The 5,553-nt window shown below is 58.2% G+C and overlaps 1 long non-coding RNA gene across 1 annotated transcript; it reads left to right on the forward strand.

The window, feature by feature from the left end:
• The first annotated feature begins 327 nt into the window (after positions 1-327).
• On the forward strand, positions 328-1,116 carry LOC127392138 (uncharacterized). Its single transcript, XR_007891197.1, has 2 exons — positions 328-400; positions 893-1,116. It is a non-coding gene; the product is annotated as an uncharacterized LOC127392138 (long non-coding RNA).
• Positions 1,117-5,553: the final 4,437 nt, after the last annotated feature.

A 5,553-nucleotide genomic window follows, 5' to 3' on the forward strand; every position in this document is an offset into this window, starting at 1 on the left:
GGGCCTGGGCAGGGGGCTGCCGTGCCTGGCCCCACTCCAGGGAGACACCTTAGTGCAGGGGGAACATGTCAGGGGCACTTGTGGCATTGCTGAGCAGCAGCAGCAGCTCTCTCCTGCCTAGGGAAAGTGGCTGCCGTGCTCTGGAGGGGATGCCTGGGGGTCTGTGCAGACACCAGGGGTCATCTTGGCTCTGTCTTTTGGTCACAGCCCTTGAGCCCCTGAGGAAGGACAACAAAGCCTCTGTCCGCTCCCTGGCAACTCAGACTACTTATATTCTGAGCTGTCAAATGATGAAGGCAAGATCAGGACGCCCCGTGCGACCGTGGAGCTTCTTGCGCCGCTGGGCCAGGCTGAGGCCAGGCTCTGCTCCAGGACATGGCTCTGCTCCGGATCGGCAACAGTGAGCAGGGGCAGGGCTGTGCTAGGGTTGGGGGGGCAGGGCCGGGGCCTGGGCAGGACGCTGCCATGCCTGGCCCTGCTCCAGGGAAATGCCTCAGGGCAGGGGGAATGTGTTGGAGACCTTTGGGGCATTCACTGGGGAGAGTGAGGTTGGACATGAGGAAGAAAGTCTTTCCTGGGAAAGTGGTGAGACCCTGGAACAGGCTGCCCAGAGAAGCTGTGGCTGCCCTATCCCTGCAAGTGCTCAAGGGCAGGTTGGATGGGGCTTGGAGCAACCTGGGCTGGTGGGAGGTGTCCCTGCCCATGCAGGGTTTTGGGACTAGATGATCCTCAAGGTCACTTCCAGCCCAACCCAGTCTGGGATGCTGGGATTCCTGAGGTCCGCTGGTCCCCCCTGCTCCTCCAGGCCAGGGACAGGGGCAGATGGGGCTGTCATGGGAAGGTCTCTGCAGCCAGCAGGGTCTCACCACTGCTCTGTTTCTGTCTGTCGCAGCCCTTCGGCCCTTGGAGAAGGACCCTGACCCCTCAGTCTGTCCCCTGGCAGCTCAGGCCGTGCTGATCCTGGGAGCTCCACAGGAGCAGCAAAGATCAGAATGGTCCCTCCGAGCACTGTGCTGCCAGTCCTGACAAGATGGTTCAGGGACAAAATCCCACCCCTGTGTGGGTTTTGCTCCTGCCCTCAGCTTTGCTTCCCTCAATAAACCACCTTTTTCTCCAGCCAGGAGTTTCTCTTGTCAGTATCCCCAGAGCCACAGGCCAGGGGGCTTCTGGCTGCTATGGCAACTGGCATCCGATCAACAGAGACGAGGATGTGCCAGTGAGGCTGCCAGGGTGGCAGTGGGCTGAATGAGGATGGGTGGGGGCGATACAGGTTGTGGGGCTGCCCACCATCACTTCTCCTGCATCCCCTCCCCGCAGCCCAAGCGACCCCACAGCAGCCTGAAGGGTGGTGAGGAGGGTGGGGACGTGGCCATCACCCACGGTCTCCACCAAGAGGGTGAGGGTAGTGGGGGAGCTGGCGGGGCTGGGGCCTCCCCCTTAAAGCAGGGTGCTCCCAGGGCTGATGCTGCCCCCACCCCTTTCCCCACAGGTACTGCACATCATCTTCCTGATGCTGCCCGACCTGCTGAGACTGAGCCAAACCTGCCACCGTCTCCACAAGGTGTGTGACAGTGGGGCCACCTGGTGCCACCTCTGCCCCCCCTGAACCCTCCACTGCCAGTGCCTGGCCCTCCCAAAGGGCCTCAGCTGTGAGTCTGCCATTGCCAAGGGAGGGGGGGGGGGGCGGCACTTTGTCCTCCAGCCTCCTTTTTAGAGTCCACAGCTGACTAGTAAAGACCTCACCCACCCTCTTACGGCCACAGCTCGTGTCCTGGGTCTCATTTTTCAACCTCTGAGGAGTAACCACCCAATCTGGTTTCTCTGCTGGAGGGGAGAAGGTTCAGCGACCTCCTAGGGAAGGTGTCCGGGAGCCTCTCCGATCAAGGATGCGGCCAGGCTTTCTAGGGGCTGCTGGCAGTTAACCCTCCTCCATCATATTTGAGAAGTCATGGCAGGCTGGTGAAGTTCCCATGGACTGGTGTGACAGACATCAATTTGGCCTCTGTTTGGACTTTCTGGGTAGTTATCAGTTAATCTTTCCTCTCCAGGCATGGGACTGTACAGCTGAGACACAGAGATCAATGGAATCACAAAGGGAAATTCAAATCCCTTGAACTCCTGCCATGGAAATGCAGGTACCTCTTGCCTCCAGGCTATCAAAAGTGTCCTCATTTATATGAATGCGTCAGAAATGCAATTTCTGAGAACCACAGAATCACATGTCCTCCCTCTCTGTCCCATCCCCACTCTCTCTTCCCTGTCATTGATCTATCTGTATCCCTCGTCCTCGCTCTCTGTCCCCTCTCCTTGCTCTCTGTCCCCTGTCCACACTCTGTCCCGTCCTGCCTCTATATCCCCTATCCTCTGTCCTCTTTCCTCCGTCTGTGTCCCCTCTTATCACCATCTATCTTCTATTCTTGCTCTCTGTGCCCTGTCCGTGCTTCTCTCTCTCCTGTCCTCCCTCTCTGTCCCGTCCTCGCTTCCTTTCCCTTTGCCCTTGCTCTCTGTCTCTATCATCCTTCTCTGTCACGTGTCTTCGCTTTTTGTCTCCTGTCCTTGCGTTCTGCAGTCTGTCCTTGCTCTCTCTCCACTGTCCTCCCTCTCCGTCCCCTCTCCTCCTCCCTCTATGTCCCCCGTCCTTTCTCTCTGCTGCCAGTCTTTCCTCTGTGTCCCCTCTCCTCACTCTCTGTCCCCCATCCTCACTTTCTGTCCCTTTGTCCTTGCTCTCTGTCCCTGTCATTCTTCCCTGTCCCTGCTCAGTCTCTGTCCCCTGTCCTTGTTCTGTGTCCCTGGGGAAGAGTATCTTAGGGTGACTTAGAAATTAAACTTCTATTCACCCTTTAAGAACAGCAGTGATAAACCTTGCAGGGTGGAATGCAGCTCATGTGCAGCAAGTTTGTACCATGGCAATCCCAGGGCAAGCCCCGATGGTGGCAACACCAGGGGATCTCGGTGCTGACTCCAGGAGAAATTGCATGGAGGGCAGAGCAGAGACACTATGGCCACGCTCGGTGGAAACAAAGGGATCTGAAGGTACGCAATGCACTTCATAAAATGGATAACCTGTCACATTTTGACAAAACACTGTCCTGAGGTGAACTCTGCTCATTATAATCTCATTGTAATACCAAAACGCACCTCCATCCCAAAAGCTACCCGCCTCCCAAGGTGCGCCCACCCCTCGCTGAGTTTGTGCACTGAATTTTCTCTAGTCTAAAGCTAAAGTTTTAAAACCCCAAGCAAGGGGATTTTGCCCAAATCACCATAAAGGTCTGTATGACCAGAGTCACTTCAGCTCCACCTGTCAGGTAAAATACTATACAATAGTACGAGAGGGGCCAGATGTTGGGGAAGATCCCATTGCAAGGACCACCCCTCTCCCCTGACCTTGGGAGCAGTTGAGGGGCTGAGCCTCTCTTCCCTGCACAGGGAAGAAACAAAATATTCCAGGAAGGAAAAAACACTTCTTGGTGATTGTTTCCCAACCAGAATGAAAAGATCTTTTCTGTTTTCTGACTTGTCTGCCCTAGGATATTGTGGAGCAAGGAGGTGTTAGGTGATGAATCCTCAGGGAGGAGTTTGGCATTGTCCCTTGTTCCAGCATCCTTCCCAGTGGGCAGCAGGATGAGTCGAGGTGCATTAGGAGTGAAACCAAAGCACAGAGGCACACAAGATGGTAGAGGTTGGAAGGGACCTGTGGAGGTCCAACCTCTGCCCAAGCAAGCTCACCTGGAGCAGGTGGCTTAGGACCTTGTCCCGGTCTGGGACTCTTTTTGCAGTAGCACCATGAGGTCAGGGCAAGTGCGGAGCAGGTGGCAGGGCAGGGTGGCCTAAAAGTCTTTCTGCAGCCTCTGCCACCTGCAGCGTGTTGTCCCCTGCACCCCTCCTCCTGCACACAGGTGGGATTGCCCTTCTGTGGCATGTCCAGCCCTGCACCCAAAGGTTACCATGGCACCCTTTGTGATGTCCCTTGGTGCACCCCACTGCCCTGCCTGTGGTCAGGACAGCGAAGGGACAGGATAGGAGCTGGACAGGAGCCCCCAAGCACAGCCCCGTGGTGCTGAGGCGTCTCACCAGAGCATCCCCCTTCCCAGTCAGATTCTTTTCCCCCTTCCTCTTTCCCCTGTTTTGCAGGATGGCAGCAAGACCCCCCAGCCGCCCCAGGGTGGCCTGTGCAGAGGCGGAGGATCCCCAGGAGAGGAGCTCTCCGCTGGAGCCCGAGGAGGAGCCCATGGTCCTGCTGCTGCGGATCGGTGAGTGAGAAGCGGCAGCCAGAAGCAGCTGGGTCGGCTAGAGCCAGGGGGCTGTGGGATTGGCCCCCTTCTGCCCCACTGCCAGCCAGGTGCTCAGCCTGGAGCTTGGGGGGGCTTTCCCTGCCACGCTGCCCCAGCCCCGCAGCCCGTCTGCCGGGCATGCTCCAGCCCCGACAGGCACAGGGAGAACAGGCTAGGGAAGTCCCTTCCTCTGCTCCCTGCGGCCACCGCACCCCCCTACAGTCCCTCTGCCCTCCTCCTCTGCCAGATCCCAGCTGGTTCCCTGCCTACGAAACAGAAAAGAAAACCGTGGACGTGATTGAAGACTTTGTCAGCAACCCGGGAAAGGTAACAGTGGCCATTTCAACTGTCGGGGGCTCGGCTGCCGGGCTGCTGGAGCTGTGTCCCCTGTCTCACGCACCCCATTGGTCTCTCTGTCCCCCGGCTGCCAGGAGCAGGGCCAGAAGATGCAGTTCCTGAGGTGCGTCTACACCCTGTGTAGAAACACCAGGCTCAGTGGCTTGAGAGAGGGCCTGGAGATCTTTTGCCATGGATGTGAACTGGCAGAGAACATCAAGGTGAGGGGACATGTGGGGGTGCTGGGGAAGGGGACAAGGCCCCCCTGGCACCCTGTGAGGACAGGGCCTAGGCAGGGCAAGGGTCTGGTGGCACTGGCTGCAGGGAGCTGCCAGGTCCCATCGTGGATGTGCTCCACAGGAGCTGCTGGAAGTGGAGCCCAGGCACCAGCTGCAGACAGAAGTGCGGCAGCTCGCCATGCTGGCCCTTGCTGAGATGAGGTACCTGCCCACCCCTCGGGGACCCCTGTCCCAGAGGATCTTGCCCAGCTGCGCAGAGCCTGGAGGCACCGCTCCCAGCACCAGTGTCCCACTGGTCCCTTCTCTCCTCGCAGCTCAGTGCAGATGGTGCTGAAGGGCAAAGAGCAGAGCTTTCTACAAGCCTGCTTCTCCAGTGTCTTCTTGCTTCCTCCACAAGAGGAAATGAGGGACCTGGACACTGTCCTCTACTCCAAGGTAAGTGCTGGGAAAGCTGCAGGAGCCCCTGGCCACTCTGGGCTGCTCCCGGGCCACTCTGTGTCGCAATACGACCAGAGATGCAAGGCAGGGCAGCAGCACAGATTTCCTTTCTCACTCTCACTCCTGTGCTCCCTTCTCACGGGCCTGGCCACAGACAGTGCTGCAGGCTGCTCAGCCCGCAGCAGATTGTCTGCCCCTGGCTCTCTCTTGGGACTCTAGGAATTCAGCTCAGTCCCCTGGGCGCAGGGGGTACAGCACACTGATGC

Source organism: Apus apus, chromosome 18, assembly GCF_020740795.1.
Source record: "Apus apus isolate bApuApu2 chromosome 18, bApuApu2.pri.cur, whole genome shotgun sequence".
NCBI classification, from domain to species: domain Eukaryota; kingdom Metazoa; phylum Chordata; class Aves; order Apodiformes; family Apodidae; genus Apus; species Apus apus.